This window comes from Stegodyphus dumicola, chromosome 1 (assembly GCF_044657685.1).
Source record: "Stegodyphus dumicola isolate Sdum_Otavi_A_Nest chromosome 1, ASM4465768v1".
NCBI lineage: Eukaryota > Metazoa > Arthropoda > Arachnida > Araneae > Eresidae > Stegodyphus > Stegodyphus dumicola.
This window is the reverse complement of record NC_140768.1, coordinates 290,099,329-290,127,039: the sequence shown is the minus strand read 5'-3', so window position 1 is coordinate 290,127,039 and position 27,711 is coordinate 290,099,329. Positions and strand designations below refer to the sequence as shown.

The 27,711-nt window shown below is 33.2% G+C and overlaps 1 protein-coding gene across 6 annotated transcripts in view; it reads left to right on the top strand.

Moving 5' to 3' along the window:
• The window catches only part of sick (sickie), a 975,074-nt gene that overhangs the window by 770,477 nt on the left and 176,886 nt on the right, over positions 1 to 27,711 (top strand). The gene's annotated exons all lie outside the window — the stretch shown is intronic.

Sequence of the window (27,711 nt, the reverse complement as noted above, 5' to 3'; positions counted from 1 at the left end):
GATGAAGATGGAATGAGTATTTTCAAAAGGTTATACATCCTTCGCGGTCTCAAAGACTGGCGGCTTTCGAAGTAAATTTACCTGTCCCGCGAATAATAAATTAATTAGCTAATTAAAAATTAATTAATTAGCTTTATTATGGCATTAATAATTATGATAAGAATGCATTCATACTTAAAAATTTTTAAACCTCAAAAAAGAACCCGATTGTCAGATGAGCATCTACTTTTTGGGGTAAAAACAGTTTATACTAATTTTTCAAACTTTACAAACTCTTACAAACTTTATCAAAATCTATACGCCGTGAGATATTGCAGCTGAAAGTTATAGTAAGGGACAAAGAAGTTTATAATTATTTACGTATGCATATATGTATTTTTTCTTTATGCGTCAAAAAAAAAATTAGTAAATAAAGTAATGAGAATAGATCGGCATTATTTATTCTAAAGTTTTTCCCAGATAGAAAATTTTTATAATTTCTCTGTTTTTTGTTTGGCTAAAAGTAAGCTATTTATTTGTTAATTCAACCTGTTAGAATTGTATGAAATCAATGACAATCTGAAAATTTAATATTTAGCTGACAGTGCGTTTGAATTACAAAGTGTATCCAACAGAAATTTCTTGCAGATACCATCCTTTAAATTTCTGACAAAAATTAAATATAAGATGGATTTTTTTATTTTGCTTTATTATTATTTTTGTTTATGTATATTTTGATAAATATTTAGCAAAATTAAGAATTTCGGCTCTCAGCTGCCTTCAGATTTGGTCAGCGTGCAATTTGAGTTTGACACCACTGCTTCAGAAGATAAAGGAATATTAATGACCTCAAAATATTGCTCCAGTTTAGATCGCGAAAAAAGTATACTGAACGCTAGACGGATAGAATTGAATATAGTAATTTTATCCTCAGCATTTTATTATAAAAGCTGAATTTTTTTATTGTTATTTTTCTGGATATCTGTAAAACGGGTTTCTTTCTATGCCTCTCTTGTATGTAAAGAAGCAAACATTACAGGCACCTTCCGTTTATGTTTTAAAAAGGGGGTGAAACATTTTGGATTCAAACTTCTTAATAAAAAAGCCAGTCTAATGCATTTTAGCGGCTGCTGTCAATTGACTAAGCTGTTGTTGCAGGATGGATTACCGAAATTCTTCACTGCGAAACCTTAATATCGGCTTAGTTTTGTGCTGCTATAAATAGTGGATATGTTTAGTGGATTTGCTATAATAGTGGATAGCGCTGGCTATCTCCACATGTACGCGGATTTTTCAGTACATACTTTAAATAAATCTTTAAAATACTTTAAAGAACTTCAACAATTACAGCGAAATCACGTAGTCTCGGAATAGCGAACCAGTTTAGAAAATGCTATATGATTAAGACAAAAATTTAACTTTAGATTGGCACAGATTTGAGTAAAATTCTCTGAATTTCAAGAGAAATTAGGCATATGTCTCTTTTCCTTGGAGATTAAATTTTTTACGATCTGAAGGAGATGGATTTGTATTCTTTGCCCTTAGTTTTATTGAAAATCTGCGTCAGTCTTCTTTGTATCAGTTTAAGTTTTTCATATGCGTATTTCTGTTACAATTAAAACGTTAGTTTCGAGGATCATATCTTTATATTGATTATAGTAAATCTTATAATTACCTTTAATTTTGAAGATTAGAACAGCACTGAGACCAAGTGTAAATTTGTGCGCATAAAAAGTTCAAAATGCCATGATTAATTCTTTTATTTTCATTCAAACATTTTTTGTTTAAAATTTAAGGCTTGAAATTAATGTAATTTATTACTGAGGACGATTATGCAAATCAGTGACAAATTCAACGAACTTAGTTTTCAGTTGGTGGTCTTTTCAATTTCCTAAGGATGGAGGAAAACTTTCATTCTTAAAGAGAATTATTTATTTAAAGTCGAAAACGTCTCATTTTTTTAACTCTGGGATTTTTCCTTGAAATAAAAAAAATGAAAATACTTATCTTGAGTTACAAAAAAGTATATATTTAATTTGCAAGAAAAGGGAGGAATTGTCCTTTTGCGTCGAAAATCCGAAAGAGCTATAATCCGAATTTCTCCTGATATCTGAAGACCTACTGTACCGTCACCCAATGGTTTTAACTCCTTGATCGCTGAGAAGCTGGGATGATCTATGGCACTCCTTTACTAAAAGTCTAAGGGATATTTCAAAGTTATCTTTTTTAGCAATTAGTGCTAAAAGTAGTGGATCAGAAACGGCTTATTTAAAGTGTAATGAAGGATAAATTACTTCCATCAGCTTAAAAACAAAACTGCTTTCCAAAAAAATAATAATTAAAAGTAGAAATGCGTTGGATAAAAGAAGCGAAAGCAGATGATGTCATATAATTTCGGACGTAATTTAATTGTATATTGTAATTGTGTTATAAGGCGTTTGCTCCCTCCTTCCGGCATGCCTTCGTGATGTAACGCTTAGCACACTCGGCGCGTATCGAGAGGTCCAGGTTCGAGTCCCGGCGAGGGTATTGCTCTCAATTCTCAGGTCCCTAGTATCAAAATAACCTAATGACAGTGGCGCCCGAACTAAAACGTGGTGGATGATGATTCTTCACCACCAGGATTTGTCGACTGGGTCCCCTAATCCCCAGTCGTCCTTAAAAAAGGGTAGTATTATATAAAGCATTTTCTCCCTCCTTTCTGCATGCCTTCGTGGTACACTCTGCGCGTATTCAAGACGTCCAGGTTCGAGTCCCATCGAGGGCATTGCTTATTTTTCACGTCTTTTGCATCAAAAATCTTAATGACTCTGCAGTGTCGCCCGAACTAAAAGATGGTGGATGATGATTCTTCACCACAACCGGGATCTGGCGATTGGGTCCCCTAATCCACTGTCGCCCTTTAAAACGGGGAGTATATAATGTTTTTTTCCTCCCTACTTTCTGCATGCCTACTTTCTGCGTGGTGTAATGGTAGCACACTCGACGCGTATTCGAGAGGTCCAGGCTCGAGTCCCGGCGAGGGCATTGCATATTTTTCACATCTCCTACTTCAAAATAACCTAATGTCTCTGCAGTGTAACTATAAACATTGTTAAATTATTCGTTAAATCGATGAAACTTAAAAATGAATCAAGTGTAGAGCTATTATTCCTCTGTTTTACTTTCGCTTATATTGAAATACAAGCGCAATGTTAATATTGTTCATTTTTTAAACGTGTTTAATTTATGTAACTAAATGGATTAAATTTTCTGTTAATTATCATATGGACTATTCTCTTTCTTGTATTTTTTTACTTCCCTTGGATCAACCGTGATCCCATCCTTGATATATCCCTCGTGAATCGTCGAATAAACAGAAGATACACTTAAAGAACTTATGTGTTGTATCTGAAAGTACAGCTTAAAAGGTTAACAAGTATGTTAACTATTGCAGTGTACAGAAGTTATCTGAAATCTCTGTAGCGCTTTTTTGGAGTGGTAGTGTAACACAATGCGAAAGCCTGCACCTTCATTAAGTGAATTGCCACCTAGCTGAAATCATAGTAGCCGTCTGAACAAAGCTGTATCATCAGACGGGCAGCTGCAAAACCTTACATCTCTTCTATCTTAATCAACCCCTTTGTTTCATCGTAATTTTAGATGTCGGTGTGCGTAAAAGAGACTAGTAGCCTGTTCAAATAAAGTTGGTTCCGAAGAAATCTTTTTCCCCCTTATTGTTCCCGCCCTTCCGTGTAATGAAATGATCAATAGTGAGAATGATAGCGGGCTCTAAGTGGATGCAGGTCAATTGCCCTCTTTGCGCTTGCGCATAGGTGGCCGTTCTGCCCCCCTACGGTATATAAATTCCCCCTTAAGATTTTACTGCCCACCCCCCTTGAGGGAGCGGACAGATGGTTTCGACCGAACCCCTAGTAAAAATCAATAGCGAAAAGACGACATTGGAGATTTCCATATTTGGCATGTTATCGCTGTGATTGGCGATATTTTGTTTGAGCTTTTATTTTCATTTCTGTTCGTGAAATTAGCCAATAGTTCTGTTTGTTAACTGAAATGCCATTTTGGGTTCATTTTTGTTTTTTATTTCAAATAAAGGCTTATACGTATATATTTTTCTTTTAAATCGTTGAGATGTAACTTAATTGCTTTCAATTAAGTAAGTAATTTCTTAAATCTAGAGTTTTATTTTTTAAAGTTCTGCGTGGAAATTGAAATAAATTGTCATATATTTTGTTATATAAATTTTTGAAAAATTTGTTTAAATTTCATAATGAAATTGATTCATAGTTGATGTTCATCGATTTTTTTATAAATATTAAAACCTTTTTTAAATTAACTTTATTTATTTCGAAAATGTCTTGTTATATAATGTTTTCTCGAAGGGATTAAAATACACTTCTTCGGTGCTGGTTTATAAACTGCAAAGAGACATACCTACGCTCTCTTCTGCGTAGGAATGGTTGTTAGGAACGTATTTTATTGTGTAAATCCAAAGCAGAATTATCTGCCTTTATGAGGGATGCTTTCATGAAGCCTGTTATTAGAAAAATGGCTCATATTTGCGTTAAAACGGATCACTTTGTACGAAAACCTCACTATAGTCAGCTGGATTGACCGCAGTATGAAACCACCTGTAACAGTAATGGTAACAAAAACTAAAGCTTTAAAGAAAGTATAGCAATAAAATATTTAAATTATATTTCTAACTTATTAACTATTTAATTGAAACTCTAATGCTTATTGAATTTTTTTAAACCAGGAAACATGAAGAATTAATTGTATCCTTATCGAAATTTGAACCACAGGTATTACACCTACCACTCAGACGTCCGACGAAGGCTCAGGAGGAAAACACGCTACTTCTTTATAAAAATGTTATACTATAATAACTCTTTTATGTATGCATAATGTAGGTGTTAACGTTATAAAGTATTTTCTCCCTCCTTCCAGCATGCTTTCTTGGTATAACGGTAGCACACTCGGCGCGTATTCGAGAAATCCAGGTTCGAGTCCCGGCAAGGACAATGCTCATTTTGCACGGCTCCCGCATAAGAAAAAAAAACCTAATGACTCTACAATAACGCCCGAATTAAAACGTAGTGTACGATAATTCGTTAACATCCGGATTTGGCGACTGGGTCCCTTAAATCTCCAGTCGCCCTTTAGCACACTTGTCGCGTATTTGAGGGGTCCATATTCGAATTCCGGCGAAGGCATTGCTCATTTTTCATGTCTCTTGCTTACAAAAACCCTGACTCTACACCGTCAGTATATATGTAGCCGGAGCTCATTTTATGCCTCTAAAAGACGGGGCAAGTTCTCAGTTAAAATAACTTTTACATTTGTGACACAAAACTGTATATACTGTTGAATATTTGTCAACTGTAAGTCTTTAAAATTCGTTTAAATATCATATAATTTGGAGTTGAAATAATCGTATTAATGCTCTTCTTTTCAAGTATCTTTCTTCAGTGAATTATTTTAGAAGATTAAAACCGTGTTTTAACGTAATCATAGATCTTCGAAGTACACAGCTTACAAGGTTTATCAAAGGATGGTACAAAAAAGTGAGTTTTCCCCCCAGTTTAGAATATTTTAGCGATGTGTCATTATCTTCCTTTATAAATTTTCTTCATATCTGAGCTTGTGGTAACTATCAGATCATAGGAACCCACCTTTATTTTTATTATCATTTCTTTATTAATTTTTAACGAATTCTTGGAAATTTTTCTGTTTTTGTAGTAAATAAGGAGAGCCTGTTTTCCTGCATCCTTACATGACGTATTACATAACTTGATAGCTGTTTATTTTAACACAGTTAACGTTGAAGTCTGAAGTCAATCTTTATGTGTAATGCGTAACGTAATTATCCCTAAAGTGACTTTTGCTAATATCCGGATTTCGGCAGATGGCCAATGTTTACAACACTTCAACAGCTGACGGTATCCTGATTCATAATTTGGGTTCAATGTCTATTGGTCGGTGAAAATGCTAGGTATTCTGATATACAAATGCACTAAGATAAAACACTGTTCGAAGGGCGCATACGCAAATTGGTTATCAGAAAGGCAACAGTTTTCATAAACAAGAACTGCAGCTACTTAGATTAGTGAGGAAAAGATAGCAGAAGCATTTTGTTTTGGATTTCTGCATTATTTGTGGCTCAATTGCAAGGGTAAATACATAAAGTTATTGCTGCTCTTGGGTACTTTGTCAAATAAATGATATTCATCTCTGGTCTCAGAAATTCATATCTTGCTGGAAATGTAATTTCAGTCGTTGATGCACTCCAGTTTTAGACATTATCTACGAGTATAAGTCTTGTTATAGAAACATGATAGAAATTTTCGAGAATTTCTCGAACCCGTGTTAGACAGAATACGTATGTTCTGTATCCAACTTTGAATGACCTCCGTCTTAAGCATTGTTGACGCATTTTAAATAAATCGATGTCTTGTCGCTCTGTCGAGTGTTCCTGATCGCAAGGGTAACATTTTTAAATCTTCAAATTTATTGTAAAAAATTGTCGTTTGAAAAATTTCAGAAATAAAACTTTTAAAGATTTAAAGTATTTAAAGTTACTTAAAAATAAAAAAATCTAAAAGTATTTTCTTTATTAAATGTTAATTGTGCTAATTTTTAATTTGTTCTTATTTAGTTTTTAGCTGAATTAAATCAAAAAGAGAGAAATTTCCATTTGCTGCTTTCATCGCTGCTTTGGGTAATAACAAAAGGCTAATTACTGAGAGCTCATAAACCTGAATTTTGATAGTGTAATAAATTAAAACTGAACTTTAAAAAAAATTATAAACTATATTATATGCATGTATGAAAAAGGCTGTAATTTTATTTAAGTTACGCTAAATTGCGTATATTTTTTGATATACCAAATTATTTGGTTTTTAATTTTGCTATTAATTCTTATTAGTAATTAAATTAAGTCATGCTAATGAGAAATTGCATTACGTTTTTCTTGTTGCAGTTTTGAAATGCCCTGTTAAATTACCATTGTAAGTTCCGCTTGAATTAAAAAAGAAATTGTATGGAAAGTTCTCACAAATTCTCCTTTTGTGCATATTCCCCTGCTCTGTAAAGAATCAACATACTAACCGAAAGCAATTAAAAATTTCTATCTGAATTTTCCTCTTAATTGGTATTTTTGATCATATCTACTGAGACGTTATTTATTTCAACTAAAGAAAATTAATATGTGAGGTTTCATACCTTTAATATATAAGCTTTGTACTAATTTTAGGTAAAATAAATGTACATTTTTACAAAATTCGATCTTTTTAGTCAAATGATTGGTTGAGTTTACATTACAATAAAATTCTTAAAAAGTAACAAACGTAAGTAAACTGTGTGGCTGTTGCTAAGAAATAGCTTATTTACATAAATTTTCGTTCGCGGCAGCCTCGTAATAGCAGGAAAAATAAAGGAAATATAAGTGTAGAGGGTTTTGTAGGGTAAGATCTCTTATCGGTATAAGAGGCAGCTCACTTTCTTTCTTTCTTTATATTTGCAATTGCAAGCGGTACGTTGGGGAGAAAAATCCCTTTGCCGTTTTTAGAAAATATTACTACAACTTTCTGAAAATATTACTATATTTTTAACGGCAAGTATTAACCGCACAATGTGTATCATTTGAGTGCAACCGTCGTGTTCGAGCAGTTGGACCTCTCGATGCAGAGCACTAACGAGTTGCCTAGCAGTAGGCTTGTCGACGAGTATTATCTCGCGGTTAAAGAAGGCTGCCGAAGATGGAAGAGTTGTGCGAAAACGTGCTGGAGACCGTAGGAAGATTAACATACCTCGAGAGGGTAGGTATGTTAACCTAGTGGTGAAAATGAACAGAAATGCTAGTCCTGGCCAGAGAATCGCAGATCTTGCCTGTGCTACCGGCACTCGCGTATCTGCGAGAACCACTTTTTGGCTGTTAAATATTGGCTTAAATGCAAGAAGGACTGTGGCGTGCGTCCCGCTACGAGTACAGCGGCATCGGGAAAGATTTATATTTATATAAAGGGTATGTTTGGGGTGAATAGCAGTTGTCCAGAGTCTTCTCTTCTGTGACGAAACTTGATTCACTATCAGCAATCATTCGTCACACTAGAGTGGAGTGAACTAGTGTGGAGAGAGCTCATAATTCGTTAACTTCACCAGAATAGAATATCCAGAAAACTGATTAGTAACTGTGTGGATAGACGGACCGACGATTGCTTGTGTGGACAGGTATTATGCACAGTGGTAGAACTTGTAACGGAGGTACAGTGACATCACAACGGTATTCCACCGACATTCTTCTAGGTCATATCCGTGTTTTTCATGGCGCTGTTGGTTCAAAGTTTCTCTTCATGAGTACAATGTTCGCTTACATAAGAAGCTGGAAGTGTCCGACACACTAGAGAGGGAAGGTATTGAGGGCATAACATGGCTAACATATTCTCCAGATCTGAAATCCTTTAGTGCAAGCCTAAGATTCGCTGAAAAGACCTTTAGCTCAAAACCAGAACCTTTCTAGAACCGTGCAAGAACTCTAAATCACCCTTAGAGACTAATAGGGAAGAATTTGCCCAGCTTTACTCAATAGTTTAGAGAACATGCGTAACAGATTCCAAATGTACATCAGTGTCCGAGAAGGTCCATACTGATACGAATTCATATCCTTCCTTTTCGTATCTGTTAAAAAGAGCTATAAGGTACGCTTTTTTATTCTTTTGCTTATCTTGTTATGCCATGTGGCGGTATCTGTTTCAATTCGCATAATATCATTCAGACTTTAATTAATGCGCCAGGTTAAATTTCTGTAAATTATATCAACCATTATTTTTGATTAAAAATTATTCTGTTCCGACACAATCGTCAAACAGTGTATATAATGCAAGCATTCGATTCTAGGTATCATTAAATGCTGTCAGATAGGAAGTAATTCGAAATCTACCTTTCTAATACTCCGTACTATCATTTATTATTGCTGTCTTATAAAATTAATTATTTAGTAGACGATACTGAAATTATTGCACATTATTTATTTTTTTTTTCTTTAATTGAGAGACAAAATTTTAATTTCGTCTATAATAAACTTTCCTTTTCAAAAAGAAAAAATTTTGCCGCCAGTATTTCTCTTAATTTAATATCAGTTTAAATTATAGTTTCGCTTCACGTTGTTTTAACGTTTGTAATTGCAACTATAATTTATTCTTGCCTTACATGCCTTTTAATCCAACTTTATACGTTGCTAAAACTCTAAAACAAAATAGTCTTTACTGCTTTATTCTTTAACCTAAAGCAAGAAATTCTATTCCGACAATTCTTTTCTTTGAGCCGCAAGAACACGTGTTGACAATTTTTTCTCCGCAATCCACTTAAAGAGAAGAAAAAAAACATTTGGCCGTCATCTTCTTGTCTAGTTTTGTTTCAGAAGCCTTCTTACGTTCAGTGATTTTGAATTGGATTTTGTTTCCTTAGGATGGTTTTTCTTTGAACTCAGATGGCATTCTGAAAAGAAATGCGCCTGAAATATGCAAACCATTTTCTAGTACCTCTTGCACGTTTGAAAACAAAATGATAGTTTTCAATAGGAAGTGCTATATCGGACGGAAAAAAGCAATACATTTTCTGTCTTTAAGTGTTATGATAATTCTAAAATCTCTTTCTCTGTCTCTTTTTTTTTTGGGGGGGAGTATCATCTGAAAGTAAGTAATGAAATTTTGTGGAAATTTTTCACTGTTAAATTAAGTATAGGAAAACCTGTATCTGTAAAGGATTTATTAAAGGAAGTTGGCTCGTATCTGTGTTATTTTTAAAACATTTACTACAAAGTTAGTCTAAAAGAAACAGACCAAATGCTTATAGTTCGAGAAGTTTTTATAAAGAAGTACTTACTACCGGTTTATAAAGAAAACCTCTAAGTTTATAAGCTTCCTTCATTTGTATTCGTTACGTCAGCATCCAGTTGATACCAGTTGAGCAACAAGGCTGTTAATCAAGGGCAAAAAAGCTTTTCGTGGGTTTGAATAAGTAAAGATGAATTTTGCTATTGCTACTGTTGTATAGCGTAAGTTTAGAACACGAAAAATCTACCTTGGCGTTGGATTGGACGTTGAATAAGACCAGAACGTGGCCCTGGTATATTGTTCACCAAGAATTCCGGATTTGGTACCGCGTGGCTGCTACTTATAGGGATATATCAAAGACCAAGATTTTGTTCCTCCCGTACTTCCAAGTTTTGATGATGTTAAAGAATGCTTGCGGCTGTTGATACAAATACTATGAGTAAAACATGTTTGGGAAGAACTTAACTGTCGAATGCATATTTGTTTGTCAGAATGAAGAATTATTTCATATAGGATATTTGTAGCTTTGCCATGTACATTTAAAGATATATTCTTCTAGAAGTGTAAGTATTTTAGCCGTGCTATTAAAATGGTTTTTTTTTATAAGACTTTTGCCTATTTCTTTTAGGCTAATCTTCTATGCAAGCGCAACATGAATCCTTTCGTCCGAGAGTATGAAGTAAAATGTTTCACAATAAGTTTTAGGCATTATAAGGTAATTTCGCACTCCTTTCTACATGCCGTCGTGGTGTGACGGTTGGCACACGCGGCGCGTGTTCCAGAGGTCCAAGTTCGAGTCCCGGCCAGGGCATTGCTCATTTTTCATGTCTCCTGCTTCAAACAATCTAATGACAACCTAAAGGCCGCAATAATATGGTTGAAACATTCTGCTGTAAAAAATTAGTTTATGTCTCAGAGGGGATTAAAGGAGTTGCCTCTTTTTTTGAACCATAAGGGCTTCAGTATGATAACTATATGTTCCTGTTTGGTTTTCAAACTATTTCGTTGCTTTACATTATGATTCATAAATTTGAAATAACCAACTTCAGTTAATAACGCATTACCTGTTGTTTGGTTATATAACCAAATAGTTAGGTTATATAGCCAACTGCGATGCACAGTCTCAAGAGCTGGAGATAAAAATGTTTTTTCCCCGTACAGTGTTGCTATCGCTGGCTTTGAAATTGTTGAGTTTCTTAATCAAAAATTCATAAATGCTTTACAAAATATTAAATAGATAATAAAAAAGTACCAAATTAGGGCTTCCAGATGCCCATATTCGAGTGGAGACGTATGTTAGTGAGAATTGGATGGCTCCGGGTACCGTTGTTTTATCATAATGCGAGAAAATACGTATATTTATGCGGATTCTTCATTGTTTGATTTCTTTAAATATAATATGGGGCAATAATATTTGGTGGAAACAGTTCCAAAAGTGATTTGCCGTTTATAGTGAATCGACGCAAAATGCCAAAACGAAATTAATAGCCCTTCTGAGCTGACGCTTCTTCGGGCTAATAAAAAGAAATTCAACAACTGAAAGAAAATACTCTATTTTTTATACCGTGTTTCTGCCCGACCAAATTCCATTTAAAATGTTCTTCGGAGCTGTTGATAAAGTTCCAATTCTTTTAGGTGCTGAAGTTTTCTTTAGTGATCACCCGGTCAATCCTCTCTCAGATTATCTTCTTGTATTGGGCTTTCGAACGCTTCAGAGGTTGTTAATCACTGAACCGATTTACATCTCGATGTTAACTGAAGTTAAAAAAAATATTCGTATTTCAAGCTGTTTGCAAATGAGGAAGCATTCATTTGAGTCTTTTTTAAATCTACACCAATTCTTATAATCGCTTCGTTAATATATTGACTTTTATATTTTAAGTCTTCTTAATGGTGGAAAAAACCTCGACTTAGCTTCAGTGGCTTCGTATTTTGTAATGCTCTTATATTCTATTTTGATAACATCGATTTTCAATGGATCCAGCAACGAAATCTTATTTCAAATTTTCTTATTTCAAAATTCAAATCGTATTGTATGAACGAAAATGAGTGCTGCGGTTCCTTTCAGAATTGCGTGCAACAAAGATTGAATATAATCCTTTCTGTTTTATCTGTAATGTTAATTGAAAATGCGGCTACTAAAATAACTTTAATTTGCGTCTTCCTTTTTTTTTTTTTTTTTTTTCAAATCAATTATTTTACATTTTCTAGCCAATAATTTGCAACAGTATTTCTCAGCCAGGATTTGGTAGAACTATAGTATTACGCAAACAGTCTCTAGGGCCTCCATGAGAAATTGTGATGAATAAGCTATTCATTCATAACGAAATGTATAATTAATATTTCATAATATCTGTGTCGTAGCCATGAATATTATTCCGAGGGTTCCGCAAGCATAAATAGGCAGATGAAATACTTACTACCTTTGAGTGAATAAGGACGGAAAAATGAAAACAAAAAGGATTGAAATAAAATACAGATACTTAGTTTAAACATAAAATCAAATCTTATAATGAACAAATTTGTAATATTTTATGTTTACAAAACATTTGAAATGACAATCATTTTCATCTTTAATTATATAACTGAACGAAAAACTAAAGCTATTATTCTGTAACCCAATATAAAGTTAATGATTGAATACAAGTGACATGTATTAATTTTTGAGTACCACTCGCATATATAATGAATTTAAGTAAATCTTCGCTTATACTGATAATATAAGGAAATGAATAAATGTATATCGCCTATAGTTTTTTTTTTCTTAAAAAGAAAAGTAACAACAGTCCTCTGAGTGGCACGTGTTTTTGAAGACTTCTCATGAAGACCTGTATTGAAACAATATTTAATAGCTAAATGTGTATAATTACTTATTTTAGTCTCTGTTTTCATAAACCTTCACTCGGTACGATAATAATTACATCATTAAAGAAAGAAAAAAATTAAATTATAATATCATGGTCATAATACTTAGGCAGTTGAGGTGTCGAGGATTCAATCTTCTGCTTTTATAGGCATTCCGTATTTCCTGATATTCTCATGTAGCAGCGTATAAAATTTACGGTAATAAAGATATTTCATTCAGAAATGTGTTTATACGATGTCTGTTTCTATTAACTGCACTTGAAATTTAATTAAGTAATTTGTGAAGTAGTAAGCAATTAGCTCTTAGAAAACTTGCAAATTAACGAAACCAAAACCTTTAAAAAGACTGTAAGGATAACTTAATTAAAGATGATATTATTTTTACTAACCGAGCTGAAGCATTATCACTAGAAAAATCACCTATGTTTAGTTTGATTGATTAAGGCAAAGTATACGAAGGTTGTCTTTCTAAGGGGAAGATGCCTTCGTGCTTGTCTTTCTAAGACAGAACAGTTCGTATTCGTCTTAAACATGAGGAAAACAGCCATGCAGCAATCTTATCCTGTCGGCCATTCGGGATCAGAAAACCGCTTTGATCCAAGAAAATATTGTGACCCTTTAAACCCAAAAAATACAGAAATATAAAGAAAATTTTCTGATATTCACAAGATAAAAACCTGAACTAACAAAACCTGATTATATCATAATGTGCTGTGCAGCAACTGAATGCCTCTACAGTGATCCTAAGAAGGCACGGGATGCCATTTGTGTTATGCTTTTATGGTCATGAACGTGGAATAAAAAAGGAGTAAATATAGTGATTTGAATCTCTTGTAGTGCAACAAACAACACCGATTTCTATTTCACTCGTTATGCAAGTCAGAGAATGAGTTTAGCAGGTTTTATGCCACTCATGTAAGTTACGAATCAGTCCAGCGATTGTTATCAATCTAATGAATATCATTCGCTTATGTAATAAAGTTCTTTTTCATTCATTATGCAAGTGGTGGCTAAACGAGGTTATTTTTCTTTCATTCGTAATATAAGTAAATGAATGAACATGGTTTTTCTTTCATTCGTTACATAAATGGGTGGTTGAATACAGCAATTTCTTCTCCCTTATTTTGAAAGAGCATAAATGATAATGACAGAGTTAATAATTTCTGTCTTTCTTCATGTAACTGAATGAATAAAATGTTGCGATTTCTTTCTCACTTACTGCGTAATTTAAAGAATAAATGTTTTTCTGTCATTCATTGTTAGAGTAAAGGAATGAATCCTTTGATTTTCTTATTTCTCATTGTATAAGTAAACAAAACAGTATATAATCCTTCATTCGTAAGAAATAAGTATAGTTATAATTATTATTAAACAAATGTCAGGCCATCGACAATCAAGCGACGAGCCCTCCAACAGTTTTTAACATTACAATCCAAACCATTTAGTACATAACACTCGTGCAGATAAAAAGCAATTATGTCTTGTCCGGAATTACACAGAACACATTCCGGTGAATTAGTCAGTTTAAAACGAAACAAATAGGCACTAAGACAATCGTGTCTGGTCAAACGTGTGCCACAGCGGCAGCACGGAGTGAGTCCAGTTCACTGTGAATCCCATAAAGCATACTCCAGGACTTAACACCACCAGCCGGAAAGACACAAGACTAAAAGATTGCTTGAAAATTCTCTTTATTTCTAATTTAGCGGAGTGTAGAGGAAGGTCTTTATAAATCTTTTAGAGCAAATCAGTTCCCTATTTTTCCAAACGTTTCGCCATCTCGTCTCTATAGAGACCACAATGTATTGGTACCCATTGAAAAGCAAACCTTTCCTTGGATTCCTTTCAGGAGTTCCCCGCACATCTGTATACGGGAAACCCCATTCTCCTAGTTACTTCTCAAAGCCTGGAGAGCAGAGATAGAATCTGAAAAAATTGCAGCTTCCGCAAGAGGGGAAAGATAAACGGCAAGTTGTTGCAGGGCTATATGATTAACTTCGAGTTCTCCATTAAACTTGAGTTGTAAATGAGCCAACATGTAGGTAAAATTTTTAAAAAAGTCAAAAACACCAGCACCAGAACCCTGAGCAAAATCCAAGAGACCCATCAGTGTAGATGTGGAGCCACTCGTCAAAAGTAAAACGAGTATTAATAGTTTCTAAGTCATGGTATAAGGTCACGTTTTCTCACATCCAGAACCAAGTCCAATCTGACATCGAGTATCATGTATTCCAGTGGACTAACGAAAAATAGTAGTACATAGGGCACATCATTAATAACGTTATAATTGATATTCTCATGAACGCGTTGGATGAAGGCCCTCCGAGTCTTTAAATTACATGTTCGGCTGCTGTCGTATTCACGCCAGAAAGGATAAAAAGTATTATTTGGTATTCTAATTAGTCTGTTAAAAAAATACGTTGCATTCTTCGGAATTAAATCAGCCATTGGCTGCTGGTCACAAAGTAATTGCATAGCTAGTAGAGGAGTAGTCTTAACGCCCACTGTGATCAAACGTAGCACCTGATTTTCTAGTAAAGTATCAAGGAGTTTTAAAGTTGTAATCATGTTTCTTGTCATTCATTTCCTAAATAGATGGGTCTTTTAAATGAGGGCTGAATGGTCTAGTAAGCTCACCTTGTGGCAGAGTGAATAGGATGCCGAATGCTAGTAGTTCTGCCCTTGCTCAGATCTTAGCGAGCTGATGGCTGCATGGAATTTTTGTAGTTATTTTTTCTTGTGTAATGCAAAGAGTCGCCTTTAGAAAGCCTCCACGAATGTATCCTTTCCTTGGTCGCATGGCTTTCAGTGCTTTGCTTTAATTAACCGACCTATGTAAATGATTAAACAACTATCGTATATTATATAACAATAAAAATTTAATACAGAAATTCTCATCTCGGCAGATATGTACGTAAATAAATGAATTCAATAATTTATTTTCCTTCGTTATGTAACTGAACAATTATGTATACAAGTACATATTTTCCTTCTACTCGTATTCTAAGCTAATGAATGTAAACTGTAATTTTCCTGTCGAGATGAAGTATTAATACAATGAATGCAGTATAAAGTGATTAATAATGCCGTGATAATACAGTGATTTTTCCCTTCAGTTTTTTAGTTAAATAACCGATACAGTATCATTGTAATATTATTTGTATAATTAAGTACATGAATCAATTGATATAGTGGATTTGTTTTCTTATATACAGTGATATGTACATGATTACGTAAATACACTTTCTAAAAAAAGGGTATCCAATGGGGTCTGCATGGAACCTTTTGGGCTCGATGAAATTTTAAAGGGATCAATGATGATCCCCTTTAACTGATCTACTGGGGGTCGTTAGCGAAATATGCAGCGAAAATTTTCCGCATAATCAAGATTACATTTATTAATTAATAATTAATGATTTATGGATATAAAGCTAATTTAAATGAATTGCTTAGTAATATTATCTGTTTAGTGATATAAAGCTAATTTAAGTTAACTGTTTATAGATATAAAGCTAGTTTAAATGAATCGTTTATTGATATAAGCATGCAGTAATAGCACAAAATCATCTTCTATCTTATAATAATAAAAGCAAGTGTAATGTGTCTGTCTGACCGAGCTCTCCAGCCAAATCTATCGCACGCAGGGACCTGGAATTTTTTATACGGAAGCACAAAGGGGCTGGCCATCAGACCTCGAAGCCCGATTTTCGATTTTTGAATTAGAAAAATTTTAAAAAAATTATTTATAATTAATTAATCACGGTTTTTTTGACTCACTGATATTATTATTTGTTTTCAAATAACGTTCGATTGTAACAATTGATTTCTTTATTCTAGCGTTAGTTTGCTGTTTTGACGAAACATTAAATCGATTAATTACAATTCATTTCTTTTTTGTAGCTTGTGGGGGGGGGAAGAGAGAGAGACAGTCTACATGTCCTACACTACTATTCCTGCGCTATTCACTTATCTGCATTTTCTAAATGCACGGGCAACGCCGGGCGGGTACACCTAGTATAAAATAAATATAAAAGAAAATAATGCATTAAAAGATTTTATGTTTGCTTCCAAGGCATTAAAATTTTGAACTTGCCAGCCTGATTCATCGAATCGCTGAACTGCGATATATCTCACCTTGGCATTATGATACAGAAGAGCTCATTGCACTAAAGGGGGGTGTTGAAGTACAAGTCCTATTCAAAACACATGGGTATGCTAAGTTTTAGAATTTAAAAGTCATCCAAGAGAAAGAGCCCCAAATAAAAATTGTTACCGAACTAAGGCTGGCGTGAAAACATTGCAACTGGTGTGGCAACACCCAGCGACAGAAGCTACGGGCGGCAAAATTTTTAGAATTTAGGAAGGAACCGGGCGGCAGAGTTTTGAAGTCACGGAGTTTGCACTGAGCGGCGAAATATCTAGTACCGTTCCTGTACCGGACTAACATTATCCGTCTTCTTACCTGACGAAAGCAGGCTTTAGTTGAGTCAGTAATTTACTGCGGAAAAGGAGAAACAAGTTGACTATTTTTCACAGAGGCGTTTTAAGAATTAAGCAATTTTGTGCCAAATATTGCAAGAAGAAACCTACATTAAGAATCTCTGCTTTTGTTTCCGAAAACTTGTTTATATTCATAAAATTAAAAATAATAATACTGCAAAATATAACGAAAGATAAATCGAAAAGTCATTTTTTCTATCAAAACTCTTATTCCTATTCTTAATCTAACTGCTATCTTTAAGTTATTTAGACGCAAACATTTGTATTATGATTTCTTTGTAAACTATGTATTATAGAGAAAAATGTAAAGGAGTCTATGAAGAAAATCATACTTTTAAAAGGGGTCGATGCAAGAAAAAGCCTGGGAATCCCTATTCTGAAACATTTAATTGCAACATTTCCTCTTCAGCGGTGAAATTCTTAATCGTTTTAAGCTCAAATACGAAAACTTTCTTAAGAATCTGAAAAATTTTTTACTTTATAAATTACATTTTCATCTTTGTTCTAAAATGAATCATTTTCTTTAAAAATGAATCCTTTTTCCCCATTAATCACTTTCTCCTTGTGTCTGTTAAATATTGTATCCTCCCCCCATCAAATCGATAACGGCATTAGCGTTTAACGCTCCATTTCATTGAATTTTTATTTTTTTTAAATATCCCGTTAGACCTCTTCCAATTCAGCTCGACGACCACGTTTGCACTAGTTCTTTGGCGAGAAGTAAACAACCCCGAAAATTTTTCCTTCTTTGGCGACGTCGCCGGTCGCGTGCTTGGCGATAAAAATCCGCGGCTTTTATGCATTTGTATTAACCCTGAGCCGGATCGGCTTAAAACACACAGTAATCTCCGTCGCTAGAAACGGCAGCGTTCATCTGAACACAAAACACCATCGTATAGCAGCGCCATGTGGCCTGGCGACATTCGCGCCGACGGCTTTCATTATTACCTGTGGGATATGATGTTGATGGAGGTTTTGATGATAGGGAGAACTTTGATTTCAGAAACACGTCTCTGAGCGTCCAGACAGAATAATGCCTGCCCAACATGTATGGCAGGAGCAGGCAATACAAGTGGTACAAGTATGTTTGATTTCATTTCATTTGCATTTTTCGGCAGATTGGTTTTCGTATTGTTGTTCTGTATTAAATGTATTCATTAGAGACATAAAAAATAGCTGATGTCTCATCAAATTATACTTTATTGTAAGCCTTAAATTTTAGTTTCTACATCTTTAATCTGCAATGCATATTTCGTGATTTTTTTCATATGACTCCACACCATAAATTAAATATATATACATATGATCTGAAACTTTCAAACTGTAGTAAAGCGCTCTGAAATAAAATTCACCATTAAAAATTAAAATTAAAAAAAAAATCATACAAATATCTGGATTTTTCATGTTTTCTAAATTCCCCTTGATAAAGCAACCCTCTTCTGGGAAATCAGCAATAATTTACTTACTTTTTATGTATTTACTGTTCTACCTTATTTTTATATATGTACTCTTCTTTTGCTTTTTTTAAAATGTACGATTTTGATGCATGCTATTACAATTTTTAAACATCTTTTAAGTTTATTTCAAGTTTTGACACAGTCCTCTTAATTATTAGCATTTTCTAATTTCAGTTTGCAATAGTTTTACATTTCCTTACCTAGGAGATAAAGAGATTTGCAGTCTATGTGCTTCTACAAATCTCATAATTATTACCTTTCATTTTTAATGCAGATATTAGTGTACACACATAATGGTTAGAAATTTCTAAGAGACCTGTTATGGGGTTTTAGAAACCTATTGTTTTCACAATATTTATGGTATAAGGTAATACTAATTGGACAAATTTGTTAAGAATTCCATTAGTGACTTTTAAGTGATTAATTTAACACTGTATGCTGAGACTGGCCTCTTTAATATCGAAAATAAAAGAATGATCCTGTTCGTTGCGGGTGACAATAATATATGTTTACGTTAGCCGTTATTTTATCGAAACTGGAAACAATAACACTTCTTCGAGATAATAATATCTAATTACTTTGCTGTTTGAATCATATTACTATTATCAAATTTTGTTGTCTTCATAAAATACTTTACTATCATGTAAATTTATAAAACATTCTAGAATTCCATTGTGCCCCACCACTTAGTCAAGTCTCTCCGTCCAAGGGTTTTAATAAAAGGATTACCTTCGAATTTCACTATCTATGATACATTAACCATCTCAGATGCTACTGCAAATTTTCAAAATTTAAAATATATACCCTTTGTGTCTAATAAGTTTACCTGAAAATCATATTGACAGTTTTGCCGTAAAGAGAAAAAAAATAATTCAAATGTTGGTAGCGGAAATTTGAATCATTGTCAGTCAAGTAGCTTTTTATTTCATTGCTGAAATATCAGTAGTGTAGTTATTGATATTTTTCAAACGCATTTGCTTAAAGAAAAAGGAAGAGAATCGTAGTTTAGTTAATGGAAAAAATGCCGTTGACAGTTGAGGAGACAAAACTTTCTGTTCCTTAACGTTAAACGTAAACTTTAGTTGCTTGAAAAATAACTCTAATTATCATGTAAAAATGTATTAGCAGAGGCCTTATTGTTTAAGAATACATAAAGGCAGTAACTTTATTCACGCTCCAACATTTTGAAATTTAAGTTCCGCGAATTATTTTGCTGACGAAATAATTCGCGTAGTGTTATGTGAGGAAGTTATTTTTACAAATTTAACTTATGAAACAGATTTTGATTTTACTTGCATGGTAAATATTTTTGTTAAACTCGTGCGTTTAAAAACTTCTATAATGGAGGATATTCATTAAAGTAATATTTGATATCAGTAATAAGTTTGGTTCTAGATAATGCACGCTGAAAATCTTATACGAACAAAGAAGTGAAGAGTTATTTTATCTGTCATAAATATGGATGGTAATGTAGAAAACAGAATGAAGAATTCAAAATTATCTTAAGCAAATCCAACTGAATAAAAATTTCATAGTTAATTATGTAACACTAAGTGTAAGTTATTTTACGTGCAAATAAATGTAATCTACGTAAAAGTATTAGAAATTAAATGTAATTCTAGAGTTTTGTAATTAATTGGTAAGTTAATTCTAGTAAACTAATACTTAAAATTCTGTTATTATTATATTGATTAGTAGGCTGCATATGTTTTAAATAAATGCCCGTCTGATAAGTGTACTTTAAAATATTAAACTCGATTTGTAGAGACATTAGGAGTTTTGATGTGCAATGTGATGGAGTAGTGCCCTCACCGGAACTCAAACCTCGTACCTCTCGACACCCGCCGGGTGTGCTGACCATTAAAAAGGTGGTAGAAACACTTATATATCCCTTTTTTAAAGGGCGACTGGTGATTAAGGGACCCATTCGCCAAATCGTGATGGTGGAGAATAATCATCCATCCCCTTTTTAAGTTCAGATGCCACTGTAGAGACATTTGCTTATTTTGATGCTGGAGACATGAAAAAATGAGCAATGCCCTTGCCGGGACTCGAAACGTTTCACCTCTCGATACGCGCCGAGTGTGCTGACCATTATACTGGGAAGGCATGCTAAGAAGGCGGGAGAGATACCTTATAGATTCACATTAAAATTTCTTTTCATGTTCCTTAATTTTGTACATTACTGGAAGTTTTTGGAAGAACGAACCATGGTAACAATATAAAAGTATATTCTAAAACAGTCACTTGAAAAACTAAAATGTGTACCAAAAAATTAAACGCTATTAACCTACAGCTCACTTCATCTTGTAGAAACTTATAAGAAGCTCGAAGCAGGAAAATTCATGTGTAACCTGGCTGGAATTTGAACTAAGAATTTTTCAATCCTTAATTGCTTTTCTAACCATTTATACCTTGAGCATATAGTGGTAGAGGTAATAATTTCATGCTAAAGAAAAACAAACGTAAACAGCTTAGCATTGTGAAATTTTATCACATTTTATCTTTCACGATACGCAAAAATCTGAAATTCAATGAAATCGAGCATGTGAACTTTATTTTTTAAACTACTGCTCAAAAATTATAAAAAAATGTATGCTGTATGCGCTAAACACTTAGTTTTGTATTAGCTGTTAAAACCTTTTATACTACGAAGTTTATAAAATATTTTAGTTTTTTTGACACCAGTACTATGCAGGGAAATGTCTTAAAGTAGGGAATGCAGGGAAATGTCTTCTTAATAATGCTGCCCATTTGCATTTTCAAGACAGTTTAAAAACAATTTAGTTGTTTTGTTTCCTTCATATTTATTAGTATCCCGAACTTTTCGTACATTTAAGCATCTCCGTTTTCTCTTGGTCTTTTCGTACAAGATGATTAATTAATGAATATCATATATTCGGTATAAATTATTAGTCTTAAATGCTAACATTTTTAATTTTATATATCAGAGCAATTAAAAAAATGAATCTATTGAATAGCTTTTAGATTTTAGAGGTGTTTTTCGATTTTTTATTGCTATTATTATTATTTTCATTATAATTGTTATTTTTCTGTTGTTATCAATTCTCTAAAGTACGAGTAATAACAATAGCAGTTTACTTATAATAATCATTTCCAGACGAGTTCTTGCCAAAATTTACCCAGTCGATAAAATCTATAAGGTATTTACTCCCTCCTTCCAGCATGCCTTCGTGATGTAATTGGAAACATATTCGACGCGTATTCGAGAGTTCCAGGATTCGAGGCCAGGCGAGGGCATTGCATATTTTTCACCTCTCCTGCCTGCTTTAAAAAAAAAAAAAAAAAAAAAAAAAAAGTCTCTACGAGTCTTTGTCATAAATTACTTGTATTTCATTTAAGAGACAGTGTGGTAGTTTATTAATGGTAGCAAAACTCTGGAAGTTTATTTCGCTTACATAGAGAGCTTTGAAAAACTATTTTGTAATCACATCGTACGGGAGAAAAAGCTGCGGAATGCCATGCAACCAACTAATTTAGTGGACAATCTTAAATCACCAACTAGATATGGTAGCTATCTACCTCTATTAAGCCTTCAAATAGCAGAAAAGAATATATCTCAATAAAAAAACATTTTAATAATGTAGGTTGATAGCTAAAAATTATAAAAATATTTAAATTCACAGTGCCAGAAATACTGAAGTTTTGCTTCTGACTTTATATTGAAATTTTTTAGAAATTAACATTTGAAAATCAAGTGATCAAAATGTATGCGTCCGAAAGATGGCTAATTGCATAGATGTATTCTGAGATTTTCCTTTAAATTACTTTAATATGAACCATCATTTCTTTTCGAAATGCATTAGGAGATTAGGAGATTTATGTAGAAATCCTTGCTAAAATCCTTTCTAGAAATCTTTGCTATTTCGTCATAAAGATATCTAATAAAAGACAAATAACTCTCGTATATTTTTCGTAATGAATTGTTTATTTTCTAATCTTCTTCGTCTGTAAAGTTTATTTATTTAAAATCAACATTTCAGTTAGATTTTATAATTTTTCTTCTAGAATATTCATTTTGGAATTAACGGCAAACGTTTTCGAAATTGTTTTCGCTAAATTAAAAACTCTGTCTTCATCGAAGAATCTTTTCAGAATATAAAATGTTTTGATTTTCATATTTAGCTTTGAAAGTTTTCTATCACCGATTCATCTAGCTTTGAATTAATTGTTCCAAATGGTAATCATTATTGAAACTAATCTTTTAAAGGTAGATCTGCCTTTCCGAAAATGAGAACTAAATGGCGAGGCATAAAAATCTTCTTCTGTCATATTTTAAAAGTGTGCTCACCAGTATAACAAAGTGAATCATTTACAAAATACTTTTATCTGGCATCTTAAAAACATTTTGCAACACGTGTTATGTTATGCCATTGGTGTAATAAATAACATTCCTTTTTAATACTATGTAAGTTTTTGTGTGCACTATCATCTGCGTTAGAAACACTTGCTAATGATTAAATTTATGGTAAAGTATAGATTGCGAATTTCTCTGTACATTTTCTCTCGTAAATAACTATATTAAAATACTAATGTAAATTTTTCGCATTTTTTAAATTAAATTTTTATTTTAAAATTCTACACTTAAATTTACGTTCTGTTTTAAATTTTTTAGTTACGAAACATAATAAGTATGAATAAATTTTAACATATGAAATTTTTTTGTTATTTTCCTATCTATGCCATTTATTTTTTTAAAAAATGCAAAAACAAAGGGAGCGTTTAAAATTGAATTTTTTTACAAGTTTTAATTTTAAGAGTGAAAATTTACTTTTATTAGTTGCCAAAAGTAAATAATTTTTCAATTTATCGGATTATAATGTTATTAACGTCTGAGGAGTTAGATTTCAATCTGAAGTTTCCCAGAATACAGGTTTTATAATGGTTTTGTTCGTTTTCGTAGATGAGTTAAATCGGCCTGATTATATTTTAGTATAATTTTTTGCTTGGTCGCAAAAACAAATTTCTAATTTTCTATGAAAGTGTGTACTACAACATAGCTATCAAGCTTTTATTTTGTTTTAAAATTTCATATAATTCTAAATTTGTCTAATAATAATCGTTCTTCAATTTTTCAATGCAGTCATTCATATCGTCAATTAATTTTGATAGTTTTCTGATTCATATAAATTATATGAAAATACCCAATGAAACAAATTATATGAAAATTTACTTACAGAAAAACAGCCTTCGAAGATTTGCATACATATTATTGAAACTGTTCTTCGCTTAGGATGCTTTTATGACCTCCTTTTCTATGCTAGTCCAATCTTAATTGGTTTTATGCATTGATGTTCATTTATAAAATTCTTGAAGAGGAAGAAAAGAATTGTTTTTCCTGGATTAAAATTTCAGCAATTAATATCCAGTAAATCGGCTTCTTTTACTGAATCTTTTATAAAGGCCTTGTTTGTTAATTACTATTAGTTGTTGCATTAAACTTTTAGTGCATTTGTGTAATTAGCTAAGATCATTCCTAAGTAGAGTTAAACCGGTGATAAATGTGAAATACAGAAAATGGAAATAAGAAAATATTAGGTATGCTTAAAATATGTTTATATTTTTTATCTTTCCTAAGTCAAAAGGTTTAAGACGGGATGTAAATTTCAGCAAAATAAATTTTATTGCGAAAATTTATAAATTATAAAAAAATCCGGAATTTTACTTTCCCTTTTTTACAGAAATGTTAAAAAATCTGTGACTTTCTGTGAGCTATTATTTTATTATTACAGTCATTAAAATAATGTTATAAAATCTATAGAACACAAGATGGCTTCATATATAATTTTTTCTTCTATTTTCTGAAGGCGTTTTATAAGAGAAAAGACTAGGGCTTCACGACATTATAAGCTTTATAAATTTAACTTGGTCTAAGAAAAGATAATTGTGTGGTCAAAATACCATGAGATAAAACTGAGTAAACAGGATTTCTTTTAATATCAAAGTTAAAAAATAAATAGTAAGTTATCTAAATGTATTTTTATGTGTTGGCATAAAACGTATGCGATTTCTCGAAAAACATTTTAAGTAAGAAAAACGTTGCTTTTTATTCTATCTAACAACTAACGATTTTTGTAAAGACCATTTTCAAAACCGGAAATATGTAGTAAAATCAGCTGTTCCTTAGTTGTCCACTGTTTTTTAGTTCTTGTGCCACATAGAGACTAACTAGGTTTTTGAAGTGTAAAACATATGGAATCAACTAAGCTCTCGTCGGGATACGAACTGCGAATCTTCCAGCTACCAGATGAACACCTGGTTACTAAGAATACTAGAGAACACTCAATGAAATGCGGTAATTTGTTTATATTTTAAGTGTTATGTAAATTTTGAATACCAATGTTCATTTGGAAATTTTTTATGATATATTACCAAAAGCCGCAACGCAAAAAGAAATATGTTCCATTTCATCTCAATTTATAAATTTTTACTATTTTTATTTATAAATTGTTCGCTTGCTTAAAAGGAATCAGTTGATATAAAAGATAGTAAACCTAAGTAAAACTTTGAAAAAAATTTATTTTTTATGATCATATTTAATAAGATCTATTATCACGGCCGTTTTTACGCAGCAGCAGAAGAAGAATCCGATGGCTTTCGATTTTTACTGTTCAACTAATCTTCACTGGACTCTTATTCGTTTAGAATTTTAATAACAACTCTCATCTCTAAATATTATCTGAAAGATATCCTGTTCCTTGGATTCCTATTTTCGACGTTATCCTGTCCTTGGATTCCTATTTCAGAAAGAAATTAAAAGCTCTCTCAAGCGTTGAGGGAATTAGAATTTTCTTCTGAAATCTCATAAAAGCTTTTTTAATGCAAGAAAAAAATTTGAAAAAAAAAATCCACGGGCAAAGTAATTAACTTACTTTACACTTCATGTGGTTTGATTTTCCCCCGCTATTTCTTAGAGAAGGGAGATAAAAATCCAATAACCAATTTCCTTTTTGGCATGCTCCACCACCTAGCTGGTCACAAAATAAATTAATTATTGTAAATGGGACGTCTGTTAGCGTCGCGTGCCATCCAGGTGTCTCGACTCCCCCCCAACTCCTTTTAGACAACCCCCTTTTTTAAAATAATCAAAAAGCAGCTGTTTAAGCCGTAACCGTGTACCGCTACATTTCCGTTACCTCCGACCTTCCCCTTCGAATATTCTCCGCCCCCTCCCTTTTCTAAGCTATCTGATTTTGAGTCGGTCCAGTTCTTTGTCGAATCGTTGCACAACTTCCGTTCATTGTCACTGTTCTTTCGCGGTGGGGATATGTTGGGGGGTTGATATACGCATGTGATGTGTTTGGTAGTCTCTTCAAGTTGAGATCTTATTTTTTTGTGCACCTTCCTCAGGGGGTCTGCTCCTGAGGAGGGTATCTTGGTTTGTCGTTACTTCGTTATGCAAGGAAGAAAATCGCAAACAGGATTTTCATTTTCAGTTCTTGATGCACCTTTTTAAATACAGCCATCACTGTGCTCTGTTTCATGTGATAGATGCAGTGCAGGACGCATATCGATGTTCATTTTTTTTCCAAGTACAGAATGAAACGACTTAATTCTACCTTAGAAAGACATCGATTTCTACAGTAGAATATCATGTGCTTTGTTGTTTTAATAAATAAATCCAATTTTAATACTGCCTGCAGGATCCAGTTTTAATAATGCCTATTATGCCTGCAGGAAATCCGTATTCCCCTTTTATAACTCATCGTAATTTAGTGTAATATGATGAACCCAGTTGGGTATTTGTCCAAGGTATCCATTTTTTGTTCTAATATTGCATCCCTAGGTTTATGTTCCTCCGTGTTTGCAATATTCTTTGTATTCGATGTGATCTAGAGAAGCATTTTATTTACCCCATGTTCCAGTTGACGGTTTGGCCCACCAACGGCTGAGCGGCAAAGACACTGAACACTGGTAGTTTGGCCCGAGGTTCGAATCCTGCGAACGGGCTGGCTGCATGGGTGTTTTCGTGGTTTTCCCCAGGTGTAACGTATATACGAGCCAGTTGCCCTTAGAAAGTCCTCCACGAAGGCATCCCTTCCTTTAGGCAGATAGCCATCGTGTGCTTTGCCATGATTGAGTAATCCTATCCGATCCGGTTGACGATTTGTTGTGTGGTTAGACTTTATCAATGGCCTCTTAATTGTAGTCCAAGACGAATTATTGCCAGAGATGCTGCATATTGATGAACCTTATGCAGTCCAGAGTTCAGGTTATTTCTTATTAAAGAGACCACATACGAAAATTGCGAAATGCGTTGTAGGCATTATAATGTATTTTCTCCCTCTTTCCAGCATGCCTTTGTGGTGTAGTTTTCTGCGGGCCCAGTTTGTATACCACAGACTATTTTTCTCGTGTAACAAAGCTCATTGCATTCTTCTGTCTGATACCAGCGCTAAATCAAAGTAATATTTTGAAAATCATTAATGTTCAATTTGGCTTCCTTATACTCTACAGCTTTATCCTCATTAATATCAGCACGAGCATTATAGTTAGTTCAGTACCAGCTTAGTGTCTGCCTTCTAAGTTTACGAGTATAGTTACTACTATCATAAGTTCAAAGAACTATCATGTAAAGGAAGTGAAGGAGAAAACATTCAACTGTATATCTTTCTTCTTTTTATTTTGATAGCAATCATTCTTTAAAACTGTGGGCTCTGAACAATACTAATAACGGTGTAGATTATCGCAAATTATACTCATCTTCTACACTTCAGTTCTTCTTCCTGTGGCGTCCTGCTGTCAGGTAACTTTCGACAAGCTCTACTTGAAAAGATTAAATCTCTTTGAAGTAGCTTGCTTATATTTTCTTTAATGATGGGCTAAATTTCATGAGCATGAAATGTAAAACGGTTTGCTTTTGTAATTTTCTTAATTCAGCTCCTTAAATTTGTAACGCTGGACTGGCCTTCAGTTTTCTGAACAATTTATCGCCATCCTAAAATTGAAATTCAATAAATAAACAGACTTGTAAGTAAGCAATAGCTAAAACTTCTATTGGTAAGATCGGTTCTCGAGAGCATGATATGATTTAAGGAAAGAAATAAAAGTAT